General features: G+C 35.0%; 1 protein-coding gene across 3 annotated transcripts in view; it reads left to right on the top strand.

Moving 5' to 3' along the window:
• The window catches only part of ZNF654 (zinc finger protein 654), a 96,149-nt gene that overhangs the window by 32,817 nt on the left and 41,349 nt on the right, over window positions 1-21,983 (top strand). The window lies entirely within an intron of this gene.

Raw genomic sequence — 21,983 nt, 5'->3', positions numbered from 1 at the left:
CTGCATAACTGACAGAGACTTTGGGGTTTTTTCCCCCTTCAGTTGAAGTAATAAAAACTTACTGAGAAGTCCTAGGATGGTAGTTATTGCCTCCCAACCTCAAGGGAGGAACTAACACTGTAGGAAACCACAGAAAAATCACACACTGTCCGAACACCTCAGGCCAACACAGTGAGGAGGAAAGTTATTCCCCTGAAAATGGGTCAGTTTCCATTCATCCAAGAAGAGTTGGGAGAACTGAAGTAGAGGGGACCATCACACAATACCAGAGGCAGGGTAGGGTTTGCTGGATCCCAAGCTGGCTCCTCAAACAGCAAGGGAGAAAGATTTCATTTCTTCTCTGGGGGTGGAGTTCTTGGTCACTAGGCCCAATTCTTACCCTTTATAAAGCTCTCCCTTCCTTGTGTAACTTTCATCCTGTAGGTTCATCACAAGGTTGTTATCAGTGAGATAAATATGATTCTGTGGTGTGCTGATTGTCTTGGAGATCAGAGACCTTTGTTTTTGAAAGATATTTCCACTGAATATTGAATTTTTGGGTGACAGAATTTTTATCCTCAGTACTTTAAAAGTTGTCCATCCATTTTTTTTCTGGCTTGCATGATTTTTTTTTTTCTCTGATTAGAAGTCTGCCATCCTTATTTTTGTTTCCCTGTATGTAATGTGCCCCTTTGGGAAGTGGCTTTTAAGATTTTCTCTGTATCACTTTTTACTTAAGTTTTGAGGAGGTAATAATACATGTTCATAGTTCAAAATTCAAAAAGTATAGTGAGCATACAAGGAGATATCGTTCAATTTACATCCTTCAATTTCGTTTACAATGGAAACAACCCCTAGTTTCCATTTCCATAGGCAAACATTGTAATCATTCTCTTTGGTTTCCTTCCAGAGATATTTTATGCATATACAAGAGAAAAATCATGTTTCCTTTCCCTCCATTTTACAGAAATGCTAGTATAGTTTGCACACTGGCTTGTACCCTTTCTTCATTTGGATACCTTTCCCCATAATAAAAAGACTATCATCTGTCATCAAAATGGCTGTAGAGTATTTAACTGTTATGAATATATAAAAATTTTAACCAACTGGTACTCTATTAATGGGTGTTTAGATTGTGTTCCAATCTATTGCTGTTATCAACAACCCTTTAATGAATTGCTGCATAAGAGTGGTCCTTGGAATATGTACAGATATACCTTGTTTTGTTGCACTCTGCTTTATTTGATTTGCAGATAACTGTTTTTTACAAATTGAAGTTTGTGGCAACCCTGCATTGAGCAGGTCTTTTGGTGCTCACCAAAATTTGCTTATTTCATGTCTCTTTGTCATGTTTTGGTAATTCTCACAGTGTTTTACACTTTTTCATTATTATTACATTTGTTATCATGATCTGTGATCAGTGGTCTGTGATGTTACCGCTACAACTCACTGAAGGGTCACATGATGGTTAGCACTTTTTAGCAATAAAGGTATAAATTAAGGTATACACTTTTTTTATACATAATATTATTGCACACTTAATAGACTATAGTATAGTGTAAACATAACTTTTATATGCACTGGGGAAACGAAAAAATTCATATCTTGATTTATCACAATATTTGCTTTATTGAGGTGACCTGGACCTGAATCTACAATATCTGAGGTATACCTGTATAAGGAATTTTGTATATTGTACAGGTGTCCTAACAGAGGAATGGCTAGATCAGAGAGTCTTAGGTTTGTCATTTTGATAGTGTCAAATTTTCTCTGTAGAAGTTGAGCCAATTTACAATATTGCCAGCCATATGAGAGGACCTGTTTCCTTATGTCTTTGTCAATGCAGTGTTTTACAAATTTTTTAAATTATGACAATTTTCAAACCTACGCGGAAGTAAAAGGAATAGTATTATGAACTGCCCTTACCCATCACCAGCTTTAATAATTATCAATATATCAGTCTTCTTTCATCTATACTGCCACACTCCTTACCCATTGCTGGTTATCTTTTTTTATAGCTTTATTGAGGCATAATTTCCATGTCATTAGATTATGCAATTTAAGTATTAAGTGATTTATAGTAAATTTATAAAATTGTGCAGCCATCATGATGACAATCCAGTGTTACTACATTTTCTCTACTCCTAAAATATCCCTCATGCTTACTTTCAGACAATCCCCAGTCCTTCCCCAGCCCAAAGCAACTACTGATTTGTTTTCTATCTCAATAGAGCTGCTATACCTTGACATTTCATGTAAACAATAAGTCACAACATGTAGGCTTTTACATATGAGTACTTTCATTTAGAATAGTGTTTTTTAGGTTCATTCATGTTTTAGCACTTATCAGTAGCTCATTCATTTTCGTGTTGGATAGTAATCCGTTGTATGTTTTTTACAATCAGCAATTGATGGATATATGGATTGTTTGCAGTTTTTTGGCTATGAACATTTGTGTATAAGTGGACACATGTTTTTATTTCTCTTGAGTAGATACCTAGGGACAGAACTGCTAGATGCTATGATATTATGATAAGTTTATGTTTAACTTTGGTTTAACACAGAACTGCCAAACTGTTTCCAAAGTGACTACAGCATTTAAAATTCTAACCAGCTATCTATTAGGGTTTCAGTGTCTCCACATGTTCACTAACACTTATTATTTGTCTTTTTCATGATAGCTATTCCGGTGGTAGTATAGTGGTTATCTCATTTTGGTTTTAATTTGCATTTCCTCAGTGCTGTTGATGACAAATATCCTTTCATGTACCTATTTGCAATTGCATATCTTCTTTGGTAAAATGTCTATTCAAATCTTTTGCCCATTTTTAAATTGTATTGTTTGCCTTCTTATTGAGTTGTAAGTGTTCTTTATGCATTCTGGTTACACATTCTTTATCAGATATGTGATTCATAAATACTTTTTTCCTATTCTGTCCCTTGTCTTTACATTTTCTTATTGGTGTCTTTTGAAGTTTATTGTTGGTTTAAAGAAATTTGATTGCAATTTCCCTTGTGTGGTTTCTCTCACATCTTATGCTTAAGCTTCTTGGAATTTTGGAATTGTACTTTTTACCAAATTTGAAATTTCTTCAGGAATTTTTTTAGAAAAAAATAAAAAGTAAGGTGGAAACTTAATGGAGGTCTTTCACATTATTATCATAAATTATATCTTACATTGCTTATTTGTCAGCATTGTCAGGATTCACTGTTTAGCCAGCTGATAAGAAATCTAAGGAAAAAACATATATCTATAGATATTTCAGAAGAATATATAGAAATTCTATTTCCTTTCTTAAAATGAATTTAATAAATATTACAAATAATTTTTATTTTCAATCATAAAAAGAAAAAGAATTTCTTTAGAAACCACCACTATGTTTTCTTAAAGGACACCACTTGAAGGGAATCCACAGTTGACCCACACTTGACTGACTGTTCTGTTCATTTTTTTCAGTCTTTTTTTGTGTGCATTTTGTTTTAGTAATGCTGTATACTTTATTTCCACTGATGCTCTTCTGCAGAGTCTAATCTAACATTAAGCCCATACAATGTATTTTCCATCTCAGACATTGTAGCTTTTTATTTATAAAGGTTTTAATTGGGTCTTTTATGTCTTCCATTTCTCTGTTTAACATGATTATTCTTTACCTTAGGAGTTGGCAGACTGGCCCATGGGGTCAAATGCTGTCCATGACCGTTTCTGTTTTTTGTTTTTGTTTTTTTTTAATATGGCTCCCAAGCTAGGACTGGTCTTTATATTTTTAAACAGTGATGTTTAAAACAAAAATGTGAGAGAAACTTAATGTGGCCCAGAAAGCCTAAAATATTATCTGGCAACCCAGGTACCACCCTCAACACAGTATAATAGTGGAGGAATTTGAAGCCAGTGGTGCACTGAAGGTCATGATAGCAACAACGTACATGATAGCAATAACACAAACTCACTTAACTCATGACTAGATTTATTTAAATGTCCCACAGTAAAGGCTAGCAGAAGAAAAGGCGTGTCTGTTTCCAGGCACCAATTTTATTAACATCTATCTATACTTTCATATATCATGAAGTCCAGCTTTCAGCCAAAAATTATAGATACATAAAAAAAGAGCAAGAAAAAAATGCACTATCAAGGGACAAAGCAGTTTGTAGAATCAAATTCAGATATAAAGATCTAGTGGATAACATGGTTGAACATATTGAGAATTTCAACAGAGAGCTGGGACACTTTTTAAGAAAGATTCAAATGGAAATGCTGCAAATAAATATAGTAACAGGTGAAGAATGCCTCTGATGCGCTGATCAGTAGACTCAACACAACTCAGCTGAGGAAAGAATGAATAAACTCGAATATAGGTCAAAAGAAATTACCCAAACTGAATGTCAAAGAGGAAAAAAGGAGAAAAGAGAACAGAGCATCTAAGAGCTTTGGTAAAATATGAAATTGTATAATATATGTCTGCTAGAGTCCCAGAAAGAGAAGAAAATGAGGCAGAAGAAATACAAAACAGTAACCATGAATTTTCCAAATGTAATGAAAGATGTTAAACCACAGATCTAAGAAACTCAGAACAAGAAGCAGGATAATTTCAAACTTTCTCAGACTACCACCTAGATTCCCTAGATACATCACATTCAAACTCAAACAGTCACAGAGAAAATCTTGAAGGCCAACAGAGAACAAAGACATTACCTAATTTAGAAGACTACAGTAGGCATCTCAGAAACTATGCAAGCCAGAACACAGTCAAGTGACATCTTTAAAGTGCTGAAAGAACAAGTCTTTCAACTGTCATTTCAAGAGGGAGAAATAAAGATGTTTTCAGGGAAGCAAAAACTGAAAGAATTTATTCCCAGGAGGCCTGAACTGCAAAAAAATGTAGCACAAGTTGATGCCAGAGAGAAAGTCTACCTAAAGAAATGAAGAGATCTGAAAATGGTATGAGCTGAAGATACAGTTAACCCTTCAACAATGCAGAGGTTGGGACAGCAACCTCCCACACAGTCGAAAATTCACGTAGAACGTTACAGTCAGGCTTTCATTTCTGCAATTCTGCATCCATGGATTCAACTAATCACAGGTTGTGTAGTACTTTAGTACATATTTATTGAAGAAAATCTGCATATAAGTGGAACTGCACAGTTCAAATCTATGTTGTTCAAGGGTCAACTGTAAATATAAAATTGAATTTAAAAAAAATTTAGTCACTGTCGAACATAACTGTCTAATTCAGAGGTTGGCAAACTTTCTTTCTTTTCTTTCTTTTTTTTTTTTTAAGGCCAGATACTTTAGACTTTCAGAACATAGAGTAACTACCCACCTCTGCTCTTGTAGCACCAAGGCAGCCATTGACAACATAAATTAATGCATGTGGCTGTGTTCCAATAAAACTTTTACAAAAACTGGCAGCCAGCGTATGGGTTATATTTTCTAAGTGCTGAGGTTAAAGCAAAAATCATAGTGAAGTATTCTTTGTAGCATTTAAAATTTAAATGAATGACAAAAATAGGACAAGGATTATTATATTACACCTAAAGCAGCATAATATTATTTGAAGGTAGGCTAGGAGTTTACTTATTTATATATAAATAATCACTAAAAACACTGAATACAGAAGTGGATGTATTAAGCCAAAATGGAGATATTGAGTTGGCTAAAAAGTTCCTTTGGTTTTTAAGTAAAAATAAAAGATGCATTTTTCATTTTCACTGAGAACTTTGTTAAACAACATATTCACCGTTTTGTTCCACTACTTTCTGCCATTTTTCAGGAAACTTCATAATTCCATCTTCCCAAAACTTTTTATCTTTTTGAGCAAAGAACTGTCCCAGGTGTCTTTTACAGTCTTCCAGGGAATTGAATTTTTTCCATTAAGAGAATTTTATAAAGACTGAAATAAATGGAAATCGAAAGGTACAATGTCTGGTGAATATGGCAAATGAATCAGAACTTCCCAGCCAAGCTCTAACAGTTTTTGCCTGGTTATCAAAGAAACACACGGTCTTACGTTATCCTGATGGAAGAATATGTGTTTTCTGTTGACTAATTCTGGATGCTTTTCATTAAGTGATGCTTTTAGTTGGTCTAATTGGGAGCAGTACTTGTTGGAATTAATCATTTGGTTTTCCAGAAGGAGCTCATAATGGAGGACTCCCTTCCAACCCGACCATATACACAATATCACCTTCTTTGGATGAAGACCGGCCTTTGTTGTGGTTGGTGGTGGTTCCTTTCGCTTGCCCCATGATCTCTTCCATTCCATATTGTTGTACAGTATTCACTTTTCATTGCCTGTCACAGTTTGTTTTAAAAATGGAATGTTTTCTAATGAGTAGAGAATCACATGGGGAAGTACGGTCAAGGAGGTTTTTTCGCTTAACTTATGTGGAATCCAAACATCAAAGTGATTTGCAACGCTTGATTTGGTGCAAATGATTTTCAATGCTTGATTTGGATATTTTGAGTATGTTGGCTATCTCTTGAGTGGTATAACGTTGATTGTTCTCAGTTAATGTCTTGATTTGATTGCTATCAAGTTTAACTGGTCTTCCTGACCATGGGGCATTGTCCAGTGAGAAATCTCCAGTACAAAACTTCGCAGACCACTTTTGACACCTTTGATCAGTCACAGCCCGTTCTTCATACACTGCACAAATCTTTTTTTTGCATTTCAGTTGCATTTTTACCTTTCTTGAAATAATACAGCATAATATACCGGAAATGTTGCCTTTTTTCTTCCATCTTCCATCTTCCAGTATTAAAATGGCTACACAAAAATTCACCAATTTTGATAAGCTTTTTAAAAAATGCATGCTGATATGACAGCTGTCATAATACAATCTAACAAAATTGTTTCGAGTGAAGTTAAAGACAACTAAGTGCTGCTAGAGCCATCTTACAGAAAAAAACGAATGAACCTTTTGGCCAACCCAGTAAAATGGGATCATAAAAGTACTCAATCCAAAAGAAGATGGAAGAAGCATCAATTGGAGCAATAAACAGAGAACAAATAGATAGTAGGTTTTAATCAAAGCATATTAAAAATTACAATATATGTAAATTGCCTAAACCTATTAAAAAAGAAATTGGTTGGATAGAAAAGCAAGTTTCTAACTAACCAGGTATATATGCATGCCTCTATGACCTTTTTTAGATAAACAAGCGCACATTTTTCTACGTTCTGCTTTTTTCATTTAATATTATATCTTGGTGATAACTCCATAGTGATATAGATGTAGTCCAAATTCCTTTTTACAAGTTACAGTATTGTGTAGATGTACCATAGTTCATTCAACATGCCTTCTAATGGTAAGTGTTTGGATTGCTTCCATGCTTTTCCCATTACAAATAGTGCTATGAGTAATATCCTTTTCCATACATCTTTTTTGTATGTTTGCCAGTAGACTTTGGGGGTAGGCTCCTAGAATCTGTGTCAAATAGATATGTAATTTTGCTAGTTCCCTTTATACAACTTGTACCATTTTACATTCTCACCCATAAAATGAAGCTTTACCTCCAACTTCACCACAGGTTTGTGTTGTCAAACTTTTGATTTTTTGTTAAACTAATAGAAATGGCATGTCAGTGTGGTTTTAATTTGCGTTTTCCTTATTGTGATTGAAGATGAACACCTTTTTGCATATCCTTAAAGACCATTTGTGTTTCATTTTCTGTGAGCTACCTGTTTATATTATCTCAAGCCCATTTTCTATAAGTTAATTGGACTTTTTCTTCTCAGTTTTCGTAAGCTTTTTATGTATTAAGGATATTAACCCCTTCCTCTCCTGTTGATTACAGATGTATATTTTTTCATTTATGTTTTGCTTTCCTTACGGCATTTATATTTTTAGACATTTTTAAATGTAATTAGAATTTATCAATGTTCCTCTGTTGCTTCTGAGTTTTGAGTCATAGTTAAGGAAAATATCTCTATATTTGTGATTATTTCTGATATTTGTACTGTTTAATATTTTATATTTAGGATTTTGTATCCATTCTGAATTTTTTCTTATGTTTGGAAGTTGGAGTGAATCAGTTTTGTCTTTTAATATTGGGCTGATATGAAGGTCAGCATTTCCCCTGATTTGATATGCTGCTTTTGTCATATACTCATTTTTCCCATGCGATTGTCCTATGTTTGGATTTTCCATTTGATTTCATTAGGCTATTTGTTGATGTGTTAGTATAATGCCAGTTGAATTATAAAGGCTTTTCAAAGTGTTTTATTTTATTTTATTTTATTTTACCATTATATATGTTTTTTTTATTTTATTTTTTTTTAATTTTTTTGGGGGTACACCAGGTTCAATCATCTGTTTTTATACACATATCCCTGTATTCCCTCCCTTCCTTGACTCCCCCCCCTCGAGTCCCCCCCACCCTCCCTGCCCCAGTCCTCTAAGGCATCTTCCATCCTTGAGTTGGACTCCCTTTGTTATACAACAACTTCCCACTGACTGTTTTACAGTTGGTAGTATATATATGTCTGTGCTGCTCTCTCGCTTCATCTCAGTTTCCCCTTCACCCCCCGCCCCCTCGCATACCTAGAGTTCTCCAGTCCATTCTCTGTATCTGCATCCTTTTCTTGTCACTGAGTTCATCAGTACCATTTTTAGATTCCGTATATGTGAGTTAGCATACAATATTTGTCTTTCTCTTTCTGACTTACTTCACTCTGTATGACAGATTGTAGTTCTATCCACCTCATTACATATAGCTCCATCTCATCCCTTTTTATAGCTGAGTAATATTCCATTGTATATATATACCACATCTTCTGTATCCATTCATTTGTTGATGGGCATTTAGGTTGCTTCCATGTCCTGGCTATTGTAAAGAGTGCTGCAATAAACATGATGGTACAAGTTTCTTTTGGGATTATGGTTTTCTTTGGGTATATGCCCAGGAGTGGGATGACTGGATCATATGGTAGTTCTATTTGTAGTTTTTTAAGGAACCTCCAAATTGTTTTCCATAGTGGCTGTAGCAACTTACATTCCCACCAACAGTGCAGGAGAGTTCCCTTTTCTCCACACCCTCTCCAACATTTGTTGTTTCCAGATTGTGTGATGATGGCCATTCTGATCGGTGTGAGGTGATACTTCATTGTGGCTTTGACTTGCATTTCTCTGATGATGAGTGATGTTGAGCATCTTTTCATGTGTTTGTTGGCCATGTGTATGTCTTCTTTGGAGAAATGTCTATTTAGGTCTTCTGCCCACTTGTGGATTGGGTTATTTGCTTTTTTGGTATTAAGCTGCATGAGCTGCTTGTATATTTTGGAGGTTAATCCTTTGTCCGTTGTTTCATAGGCAATTATATTTTCCCATTCTGAGGGTTGCCTTTTAGTCTTGTTTATGGTTTCTTTTGCTGTACAAAAGCTCTTAAGTTTTATGAGGTCCCATTTGTTTCTTCTTGATTTTATTTCCATGATTCTCAGAGGTGGGTCAAAAAGAATCTTGCTTTGATGTATGTCATAGAGTGTTCTGCCTTTGTTTTCCTCTAGGAGTTTGATAGTGTCTGGCCTTACATGTAGGTCTTTAATCCATTTGGAGTTTATTTTTGTGTATGGTGTTAGGAAGTGTTCTAATTTCATTCTTTTCCATGTTGCTGTCCAATTTTCCCAGCACCACTTATTGAAGAGGCTGTCTTTTTTCCATTGTATATTCGTGCCTCCTTTGTCAAAGAGAAGGTGCCCATATGTGTTTGGGCTTACTTCTGAGTTCTCTATTCTATTCCATTGATCTTCCTTTCTGTTTTTGTGCCAGTACCATACTGTCTTGATCACTATGGCCTTGTAGTATAGTTTGAAGTCAGGAAGCCTGATTCCACCAACTCCGTTTTTCCTTCTCAAGATTGCTTTGGCTATTTGGGGTCTTTTGCGTTTCCATACAAATCTTAAGATTTTTTGCTCTAGTTCTGTGAAAAATGCCATTGGTAATTTGATCGGGATTGCATTGAATCTGTAAATTGCTTTGGGTAGTACAGTCATTTTCACTATGTTGATTCTTCCAATCCAGGAACATGGTATATCCTTCCATCTGTTTGTGTCATCTTTGATTTCTTTCATCAATGTCTTAAAGTTTTCTGCATACAGATCTTTTGCCTCCTTAGGCAGGTTTATTCCTAGGTATTTGATTCTTTTTGTTGCAGTGGTAAATGGGAGAGTTTCCTTAATTTCTCTTTCTGCTCTTCCGTTGTTAGTGTATAGGAATGCAAGAGATTTCTGTGCATTAATTTTGTATCCTGCTACTTTACTAAACTCATCAATGAGTGCTAGCAGTTTTCTGGTAGAGTCTTTAGGGTTTTCTATATATAATATCATGTCATCTGCAAAGAGTGACAATTTTACTTCTTCTTTTCCAATTTGGATTCCTTTGATTTCTTTTTCCTCTCTGATTGCTGTGGCTAAAACTTCCAAAACTATGTTGAATAATAGTGGTGAGAGTGGACACCCTTGTCTTGTTCCTGTTCTTAGAGGGAATTCTTCCAGTTTTTCCCCCTTGAGAACGATGTTGGCTTTTGGTTTTTCATATATGGCTTTGATTATGTTGAGGTAATTTCCTTCTATGCCCATTTTCTGGAGAGCTTTTATCATAAAAGGATGTTGAACTTTGTCAAAAGGTTTTTCTGCATCTATTGAAATGATCATATGGTTTTTATCCTTCAAGTTGTTGATATGATGTATCACGTTGATTAATTTCTGTATATTGAAGAATCCTTGCATCCCAGGGATAAACCCCACTTGATCATGGTGGATGATTTTTTTAATGTGCTGTTGGAGTCTGTTAGCTAGTATTTTGTTGAGGATTTTTGCATCTATATTCATCAGTGATATTGGTCTGTAGTTTTCCTTTTTTGTGACATCTTTGCCTGGTTTTGGTATCAGGGTGATGGTGGCCTTGTAGAATGAGCTTGGGAGTACTCCGCCTTCTGCACTATTTTGGAAGAGTTTGAGAAGGATAGGTGTTAACTCTTCTCGAAATGTTTGATAGAATTCACCCGTGAACCCATCTGGTCCTGGGCTTTTGTGTGTTGGGAGATTTTTAATCACTGCCTCAATTTCCGTACTTGTGATTGGTCTGTTCATGGTTTCTATTTCTTCCTGGTTCAGTCTTGGAAGATTGTATTTTTCTAAGAATGTATCCATTTCTTCCAGGTTATCCAATTGATTGGCATATAGTTGCTTGTAGTAGTCTCTCATGATCTTTTGTATTTCTGAGGTGTCCGTTGTGACTTCTCCTTTTTCCTTTCTAATTCTATTGATTTGCATCTTCTCCCTTTTTTTCTTGATGAGTCTGGCTAATGGTTTATCAATTTTGTTAATCTTCTCAAAGAACTAGCTTTTAGTTTTATTTATTTTTCTTATGGTTTCTTTCCTTTCTTTTTCATTTATTTCTGCTCTGATCTTTATGATTTCTTTCCTTCTGCTCACTTTGGGGTTTCTTTGTTCTTCTTTCTCTAGTTGTTTTAGGTGTAAGGTTAGGTTGTTTATTCGATAATTTTCTTGTTTCTTAAGGTAGGACTGTATTGCTATAAACTTCCCTCTTAGAACTGCTTTTGCTGCATCCCATAGGTTTTGGGTTGTTGTGTTTTCGTTGTCATTTGTTTCTAGATATTTTTTGATTTCCTCTTTGATTTCTTTAGTGATTCCTTGGTTGTTTAAGAGTGAATTGTTTAGCCTCCATGTGTTTGTATTTTTTGCAGTTTTTTTCCTGTAATTGATATCTAGTCTCATGGCATTGTGGTCTGAGAAGATGCTTGATATGATTTCAATTTTCTTGAATTTGCCGAGCTTTGATTTGTGACCCAAGATGTGATCTATCCTGGAAAATGTTCCGTGTGCACTTGAGAAGAAAGTGTAGTCTGTCGTTTTTGGATGGAATGTCCTATAAATATCAATGAAGTCAAGATGGTCTAATGTGTCATTTAAAGCTTGTGTGTCTTCATTGATTTTCTGTTTGGATGATCTGTCCATTGATGTAAGTGGGGTGTTCAAGTCTCCCACTATTATTGTGTTCCTGTCGATGTCCCCTTTTATAGCTGTTAGCATTTGCCTTATGTATGGAGGTGCTCCTATATTGGGGGCATAGATGTTTACCATTGTGATATGTGCTTCTTGAATGGATCCCTTGATCATTATGTAGTGTCCTTCCTTGTCTCTTGTAATAGTCTTTACTTTCAAGTCTAATTTGTCTGATATGAGTATTGCTACTCCAGCTTTCTTTTGACTTCCATTTGCATGCAATATCTTTTTCCATCCCTTTACTTTCAGTCGATATGTATCCCTTGGTCTGAAGTGGGTTTCTTGTAGGCAGCATATAGAAGGGTCTTGTTTTTGTATCCATTCGGCCAGTCTGTGTCTTTTGGTTGGAGCATTTAATCCATTTACATTGAAAGTGATTATTGACATGTGTGTTCCAATGACCATTTTCTTAATTGTTTTGGGTTTGTATTTGTAGGTGTTTTCCTTTTCTTGTGTGTCCTACTTAGAGAAGTTCCTTTAGCACTTGTTGTAAGGCTGGTTTGGTGGTGCTGAATTCTCTTAACTTTTGCTTGTCTGGAAAGCTTTTGATTTCTCCCTCAAATCTGAATGAGATTCTTGCTGGGTAGAGTATTCTTGGCTGTAGGTTTCTCTCTTTCAGGACTTTCAGTATATCCTGCCATTCCCTTCTGGCCTTCAGAGTTTCTGTAGAAAGGTCAGCTGTGATCCTTATGGGTTTTTCCTTATATGTTGTTTGTTGCTTTTCTCTTGCTGCTTTTAATATTTTTTCTTTGTGTTTAATTGTCATTAGTTTGATTAATATGTGTCTTGGTGTATTTCTCCTTGGGTTTATTCTGTATGGGACTCTCTGTGCTTCTTGGACTTGGTGAATTATTTCCTTTCCCATGTTGGGGAAATTTTCCACTATAACCTCTTCAGATATTTTCTCAGACCCTTTCTTGTTTTCTTCTTCTTCTGGGATGCCTATAATTCGAATGTTGGTACGTTTAAGGTTATCACTGAGGTCTCTGAGACTGTCTTCTAATCTTTTTATTCTTTTTTCTTTTTCCTGCTCTGTGGCAGTTATTTCCCCCATTCTTTCTTCCAACTCACTTATTCGTTCTTCTGCCTCAGTCATTCTGCTGATTATAGCATCTAGAGTATTTTTAATTTCAGTTATTTTGTTATCCATTGCTGTTTGTTTTTCTGAGTTCTTATGAACTGTTTCTTGTACTTTCTCTATTTTGTTATCGAGATTTTGTATCATTTTGACTATCATTACTCTAAATTCTTTTTCAGGCATTTTTCCTATTTCCTCTTCATTTATTTGGTCTTGTGGGTTTTTTTCCTGCTCCTTTGCCTGCATGGTGTTTCTTTGTTTCCTCATGGTTGTCCAAACTTTTGGGGTTGCTTATCCTGGCGATAGAGGTGTTTATAGAAGACAGTCCATGCCTCAGATTAATGTCCAAGTATTGGATTAAACGAATATTAAATCTAGGAAACACATACATGTATAAGACACACAATTATTGAATCCGTTAGGACATAAGGCTCTAGAAAGACCTGACAGAACCCCAGTGTGCTATCAGATATTCAAAAAGAAACCCAGCAGAAGTTGACAACTGAAACAGAAGAAATCAGAGATAAAAGCAAAAGCAAACAAACAACAAATAACACCCTACACATACAAACATCAATCCAGGGAGATTTTGTAAGCTAGGATCAAATATAGAAAAGAGCCAGAGTACCACCAGAGAGAATGGAGATTCTCAGAATGTAATTAGACAACTGTACTAAGAACTAAGATAAAGACAAAAGCCTAATATTAAATACCAAGGCAGTACGTCCTCTGGAGAATAGAGCAAGGAGTCTGAGCAGACCGCTAGTGTTGCTTATAAGTATGTTAAGATAAAATAAACTTAAAAAGGCTGGAAGAAAGGGGAACAGAAGAGCGTAATGTGGTTGGAAATATGCAAAGAAAAAGAAAGGAATAGAAATGTATAAAAGATAGGGATAAAAGGAAAGTATGAGAGATATTTTGTCTGTACTACCAAAAACTTAGCTAGATATAGAAATATATAAAAAGGCAAAAAAAAAAAAAAGAATAAAAAATATCATTAAAAAATTATGTTATAAAACTTGTAGACCCCTTAGGGCTAAGATCGTATTTAATAAATCAAAAAAAAAAAATCGAGAACTGATCCCAGAATGGACCAGTTCAATAGGTATTGATACTACTATTTCTGTTTCCTTAGCGTCTCAGCTGTAAGTGTCCTTCTCCTTGCCTTGGGTTTTTTTTGCGTTATTCTGTGACCAGCAGAGGTTCCTTTATTGTTCGTCTGTAAGCGTTGGTGTGTGGGGAGGGAGAGGGTACAATAGTGGCTCCTTCTCCTGGGAGTGAGTGAGCAGTGGCGCACTGTTGTTTCAGTCAGGCTTGGAGGTGCCTGTTGCAGAGGGCGCTGGTGGCTCAGGCGTAAACAGAAAGTCTTAGAGTTGGGCCTCTCTCGGGGTTTTTTTCTTTTTGATGCTGTTGTTTTTTTTTGTTTTTTTTTTTTTCTCTCGGCAGCCTCCCTGCTGCTGGCATTGCAAGGGGTTTTACTCTAGCCCCACCCGAGTGCCTGAGGGTGCTTGTTATCCCTGAGCGCCTTAGGTGGCCCACAGGGCATCTCTCCACTGCCTGTTGCAGAGGCGTGGAAAGAGAGGGAGAGGCTACACGCGCGGCTCCTCCCCCCCGCCCGTGAGCCTGCAGCCTCCAGCCGCCATCATGGCCGGGCAGCTCTCAGGGACGGGCACTCCTCTCCGCAGACCTCCTCTCTCCTGTCCTCTCGGTCCGTCAACCTACCGGCAACAATGTTTCTCGTCCTGAACCAGCTCTCCGGTTCCCACGCTCCCGCTCCTGGACCCTCCGTGCAGCCGCGGATCGATGTCTCGGTCCGGGAACGCTGAGCTGCGCTGTGGACCCTCCGTATGTTTCTCACTCCCTCCCGTCGGCCACAGCTCCGCCGCTTCACCCTCTTTGAGCCCTCGTAGATGCCTCCCTACCGGCTATGTCGGGCTCCCCGCAGCCCTTTCTGGTGTCCGAGGCCGTCTGCTGGTGTTCAGCTGGTTCTCTGTGGGAATGACTGTGTCCTTCCGTGCATTCCCAATGCATCTGTGGAGAGGGATGCACTCCAAGTCTCTCTACTTCGCCGCCATCTTTTCTCCTCCTCAAAGTGTTTTAATATTGGCTAGTTCCTTTTCATTGCTCATGCTATTTCATGGTTTTCCTAGATATGCAACTTTGTAATCAACTTTCTAGTTTCAGAAAATTTTGAAGGTTTCTAAACTTATAAATTAGGAGAATTTAGTACTTAATGTACTGAAGTATATATTTTATATTCTCTTTTTCTTCTAGTTCAAGAGCACTGGAACACTAAGGCTGAAACTTTTCCTTCCAGTTTTAATGCTATTGATGTCATATATTTTTGCTCTGACTTTTAAGCCCAGATAAAATTATTATTTCTGCATGCTGTCAAATTTTTTAGCCTATATGCTTACTGATTGGCATCTTAGACTCTTCTTGCTAATTTAATTTCTTGTGTCTTTGTAGACACTTTTTATTTGTCTCTGGTTATTTATATATTATTCTTTGTATTTGGCATTTTGTAGTTTACTGTCATCAGCTATGTATGCATTTATTTTTATTAATCATTATTTAGATTTCCTGGGCTTCCTGTATCTGAGGATTGGTATCTTTCATCAGTTAAGAAAAATTCTTACCCAGTTTTTGTCTTAGCTTCATTCTCTCATTCTCTCTCTTTTTCTCTTTTTGTGGAAGTGTGATTAGGCATGTTAGATTTGTACACTCCATTTCTCATGTCTTCAGCTCTTGCTTATTTTTTCATTTCTTTATCCCTCTGTATTGCACTTTTTTTTTTTTTTACAGATCTTTCAGTTTCCCAGTTTTTTCTTCAGCTTTGTCTAATCTGCAGTTAATTATGTTCATTGACTTTTAATTTCATTGATTTTACTTTTTGTTTCTATAAGCTTTTTTTGACTGCTATTATCTTGTATTTTATAATTTTAGTACTTTAATCCTTAAACTATATTTTCCTCATTTTATATTCTGGGTCTGGTTTAAATATATAACGTCTTTGTGGACTTTCTGTTGCTTCTTGCTCATAGTGTTGTATTTCCTTATATGCTGTGGTTTTTATTGTCATCATCATTATTATTTACATTCTGAATTTTTATTTTCTTGAAATAAATTTATTTAAATTGAAGCCTGAATTTGAAGTGAATATTCAGAGAGGATTTAATTTGTTTCTGCCAGGGACCTGGAGATATTATTAGCCCAGGACCAAACTTAGCTAAATTCTTGGCTTGAGAATTTTTGGACCATGTAAGTAATGTGAATTCAGGTGACAACTCTTGTATGAGTGATCAGCTAGGTATGAGAGGATTTTAAAACTATATATTTTTTATTTTCCTGTGTAGTTCAAAGTGCAACCAGGCAGTTTTTCTTGCAGTCTTAGAAATGTGGTGAAGTTGGTGGGAGGAGCATATTGGTATAGCTATTTGAAGTTTTAGTCAAGGCAAAAGCCAGCTATTTTATCCAGCATTTTACTTGTTTTCAGAAGGTGAATCATTAAGGGTACTAGTCTGTCATACTTTAGAAAAAATAATGTACAGTTTCTTTATATTTGGGAAACAAAACAAAACTATGAACCTTTTCTATTTTTCAGTAAAGACATTACTGAAGAAAGTATTTTGAAGATAAATGCATTAGAATGGTTGAGTATGGCAAAGTAAATGCTCTTTGTTAAGATTAAGTAGTGCTGAGTTGAAATATCTATATGATCAAAGATTTAGTGCTAGTAAGTGTAGAAGAAATTGTTAAAAATTGAGTGTTTAAACTGTGGACATTAACATTTTATTCTATTCTTATTTAATTCATGTAGAATAGACCTAATTTTCTTTGGCTTAAATTGGTAAGTGGATTACTTGTATTTGGATAGTTAAGCATCATAATTTAGTGTAATTTCCAATGGCAGATAAATACACAAATCCACATTCTTATATTTTTCAGTATGAAACTTACCTGCTTCAGAAACCCAGAAAAGAAAAGTAATTCTGGTCATAATTACCAGTCTATTTATGTGTGCCTGTGTATTTTCAGAAGTCTGGTACCTTATTACCACTTGTAATATATGGTCTGAGTTCCAAGCAACCCTAGGATAGAATAGTTTGTCTCATAAATGGGGACTTTAGTGGTATGCTGGTTATTTAAACTTACACAGTTAATAGGAATATAATGATTGGTGAAAGTCAAATAAAAATGAATGTAAAAGGTGTAATTTTTTAAATTCAAAAGGCATGTCATCTATAATATACTTGTCCCACTGCAAATAATTCATATTTTTATATTAATCATTTAGGTATTTCTGTTCTGAATAATTATTTCAATTTAGGTGAATGAACTGTAGGTAGCCCATAATTTGGACTAATATTAATTATAATTGGTTAATTATAATTATGTATTATATATTAAGCATTATACTAAATGTCTCTTATACAAACATTAAACACTATATGAACCATTCAACATTAAAAATCAATATAATGTTATACAATAATAAATTTTTGGAAACAAACATTTTCATAAATTTAGTTAGGTATCTTAAAAACCTTCATAATTTATGTAAGAAAAATGGTGTCTTAACTTTCAACAAAATGGACACGTGCAGAGCTGAGAAGAACAAATCTGTGAAAACCTCAGTTTCCTCTTAGATTCTTGAAGGAAACTTTGATGGCAATGTTAGTAATAGAAATAGTAGTACTATATTATTATTAGCAAGCACCTATAGCACTACCAGGGATTATTTTAAGTGCTTTACAAGAGGTAGCTACTGTTGTTGTTCCTGATTTATAAATAAAGAAACCAAGGCACAGAGATATTAAGTGACTTGCCCAGGGTCACATATCAAGGAAATGGTGGAGCTGAGATTGAAACCCAGTGTGGCTCTAGACCACGGGTGAGTAAAGGGCCAGATAGCAAGTATTTTTAGGCTTAACTCATAAGGTCTCTGTTGCCACTACTCAGTTCTATTGTCTAGTGTGAAAGCAGCCGTAGTCAATATATAAATATATGGGTGTGATTCTGTTTGAATAATAATATACTTATTGACAGTGATATTTAAATTTCATGTAATTTTTACCTGTTAGGAAATATTATTTTCTTGGGCTTTTTTGTTTGTTTTTGTCTTTGTTTTTTTTTTAACAATTTAACTATGGCTAACTATTCTTATCTCATGCATTATACAAAAACAGGCCTTCCTTGGGCCAGATTTGGCCCATGGGCAGTGGTTTGCCAGCCCTGCTCTAGATTTGTGGGCTCATTTACCCTGCACCTTATGAAGTTTGCTTCCTTGAGGGCTAGACAATTTGATCTCTAAATATTTAGTTGATCCTTTACACTAAGCAGTAGGAAATTCAACAGGTTTGAGACATGAAGTTTCTACTTCTACATATACTCTAGGTTTTTTCCCCTAGTGATTTCACTACTGTGTAAATACTTGTTGACTTCCCTGAATCTTATCCTAAGGCGAAGTTAGCTAGACCATGTTGTTTTATCATTATTTACTCTTTATTTATTTGGCATGTAGTTTTTTTCAATTTAATGTCATTATAATGCAGTTGGGTTTTTTTACTGAGGTAGCTGATAGTGAGGCATATATCTTGTAGTGTCGGCTCCCCTTTCATGTTCACATGATACAGACATAATTCTGCATATTTTGTTTGATTATCTACAAGGTCATATTAATTTGCACATTCATCTCTAAATTTACAGCCACAGCATATTTTATTTCTGCTAAAAACCTTTGTATCTTCCTCCTTCAATAGAATTAAGTGCTCTACCAGTCAGTACTATCTATTCAATATAATGATGCTATTTCTACCCCATTCTACCTAGTGCAAATTTAACTCTTCCCTATTTGAACATGTTATAATAGAGATATATGCAAAGTACAATACTATGATAGTACAGAAGAGTCACCTATATATTAGTCTGGAGAGAAGGAAGAGAGTTTTTAGGCTAAATTCCTAGGTGGAATCTTATAAATAGGTCTTGAAGAAGCAACAGATCCAAACACCTTTAAGCACACAGGAGTTTTAGGATATGTAGGAAAGTTTGCTGCAATTGGAGAGCATGGAATTTGGTAACAGCTATGTGTATAAAAATAGTTTTGGATCAGACATAAAGGTTCCTGTGTCAAAATAAGGAATTTGAATTACCTGCTCTTCATCAGTGATCTCAAATATCTAAATAAAATAGGAAGGGAATATAAGTAATAAGTAAGTCAAGCAGACAGTGTGTTCGGAAAATGGGAAGGGGATAGAGACTGGCAGATTGGAAAAGAGATCCATGCCCTGACTAACGGCAGTAGCTGCTTAGCTTTTTTTGCTATGGAGAGATGCAAGCCCTTTGTTACAGGGGTTCCTGTTTTTCAAGAGTGCAGAGAAATCTGTATTTAATCTGAAATATTAGAGTTTTTAAATATTGGAAAATGACTAAAATATTTTAAAATAATATTTTATCCATATGAAACAAATGTGTCAGCTGAAGGTCTTTACTTTAGATGGTACACTCTACACAGCAATTAGTAAGTCTGTAAGTAGTCAGATCATTCTGTGTTTTAGGAAGAGAACAATGGCAGCCATGTTGAACATGGATTTTAGGTAAAGGTGAAATAGCAAGACAAGATAGCGTCTGTTAGAAGTTTCAGGATGCGATAGATGTGAATTAATGTTTTATTAATAGGGATAGTGAAGATTCCAGAAGTACATTGATGGTGCTATTTTATACTTACTTATTGATGGTAAAATAAATGCATAATGGTTGATAATGAAAAATAATTCTCCTTTTCATCCCTGACCTGTAGTTTCTTTTTCCCCTATGTAAAGGCAACTGTTTTTACCAGTTTGTTGGATATCCCTCTAATAGTCTGGCACTATGCATTGGTGTACATGTGCCCTCTACTCTCTCCCTTCCCTTACACCAATGATAATGTAATGAATAGATTTCTCCACCTTTGCTTAACAATATATGCTGGAATTTTTCCCTTATCTAGTCATATAGATGTAAATATATTCTCACTAATATTCTTAGTAAGATCTGTATTATATTTCACTTTAAGGGTATATTATAATTAATTTACCCAATCCCCTGTGGTAGACATTTGGAATGTTTCCATTTTTTTACTGCTATAAACCATCTGCGGATGCATACCCATATATATGTGTGTCTTTGAACTTATGTGTGTATTATGTGGAAGATTAAATACTTATAAATGAAAATGGTAAGTATAATGGTATGTGTGCATTTGAAATTTTGTTGACTATTACTATGTTGCCTTTAAAAGAAGTAGTACCACTTATTGTCCCTCCAACTAGATATCAGAGCCTATTTCTGTACTTCAGAGCCATCATAGGATATATCAACATTTTTATTTTTGTAAATATGATAGGAGAGAGATTTCATCTTTATACTTTTACTTATTTAATATAGTAAAGTAGAGAATCTTTGAAAAAAGATATTTGAAAAAAACTCCACTTGCATTTCTTTTCTGTGAAGTAGTCTTTGCTCTTCCCAGTTTTTTTACTAGGCTGTTAACTTTTTTAAAAAAAATTAATGCTTTTTTAAAAAACATTAATGCTTTTTAGTTAACGAAATCAGCAAAGATTATCAGTGTATCATTTTGCTTTGGCTGCTTTTATGTGGTTTTCTGTTGACATTTAAAAATTTTAAATAGTCCAATTTATGAATATATCAATTTATGGAGTAGGGTTACTATGCTGTATTTAGAAGGGTCTTTGTAATTGTGTAATGCCTAGGTCTTTTATATAATTTTAAAAATTCTCAGTTATATTCTGCATTTGCATTTGTATTTAAACTGTCTTTATTAGTGATTCACTTTGATTAAAGGCAAAAAGTAAAAAGACAAGAAATAACACATGTTGGCAAGGATGTGGAGAAAAGGGGAATGTTAGTGGTACTGTAAATTGGTGCAGACAGTCTGGAGGTTCCTCAAAAAATTAAAAACGGAATTATCATGATCCAGCAATTACACTTCGGTATTTATCCAAAGAAAATGAAAACACTAACTCAAAAAGATATATGCACCCCATGTTTATGCAGCATTATTTATTAGAGCTGAGATATGGAAACAACCTAAGTGTCAATCAGTGGATTAGTGGATAAAGAAGATGTGGTATATATATACAGAATCAAAAATTATTCAGCCATTAAAAAATGCAGTTTGCCATTTGTGACAACATGGATGAACCTTAATGGCATTATGCTAAGTGAAAAGAGTCAGATAAAGACAAATACTCTGTGAGCTTACCTACATGTTGAATTTTAAAACAAACAGAAAACCAAGAAAATCCCAAAGTACCAAGCTCATAGATACAGAGAGTAGATTAGTGGTTGCCAGAGGTGGGGGGTGGGGAGTAGGCAAAATGGGTGAAGGGAGTCAAAAGGTACAAACTTCCAGTTATAAAATAAATAAATCATAGGGATGTATCAATAATAACACAGCATGGTGACTGTAGTTAATAATATTGTATTGCATATTTGAAAGTTCCTAAGAGAGTAAATCTTAAAAGTTCATATCACAAGAAAAAACACTGCAACTATGTATGTTGATGGATGTTAACTAGACTTACTGTGATCATTTCACAGTATATACAAATGTTGAATCATTATGTTGTACACCTGAAACTAATACATTGTTGTATGTCAATTATGCCTCAAAAAAGCGGGCCAAAAATGTTTAAAAAATAGAACTTCAGATATTCCTAGTTGAGTCTTCTAGATTAATAAAATTTAAAAATTTTCAGGGATTTGTCATTTGTGTTACTTTAGGATTACTAAAAAGTATTAAATAATTTTTAATAGTTTTGCATGCTGATGATTAGGAAATAAGTCATGTTTCTTCCTGTGTGAACTCATGAATTGTTAAAGGCACATGAAGTACTTAG

The sequence above is a fragment of the Hippopotamus amphibius genome, chromosome 10 (assembly GCF_030028045.1).
Source record: "Hippopotamus amphibius kiboko isolate mHipAmp2 chromosome 10, mHipAmp2.hap2, whole genome shotgun sequence".
NCBI classification, from domain to species: domain Eukaryota; kingdom Metazoa; phylum Chordata; class Mammalia; order Artiodactyla; family Hippopotamidae; genus Hippopotamus; species Hippopotamus amphibius.
This window is presented reverse-complemented; position numbering and strand designations above follow the sequence as displayed.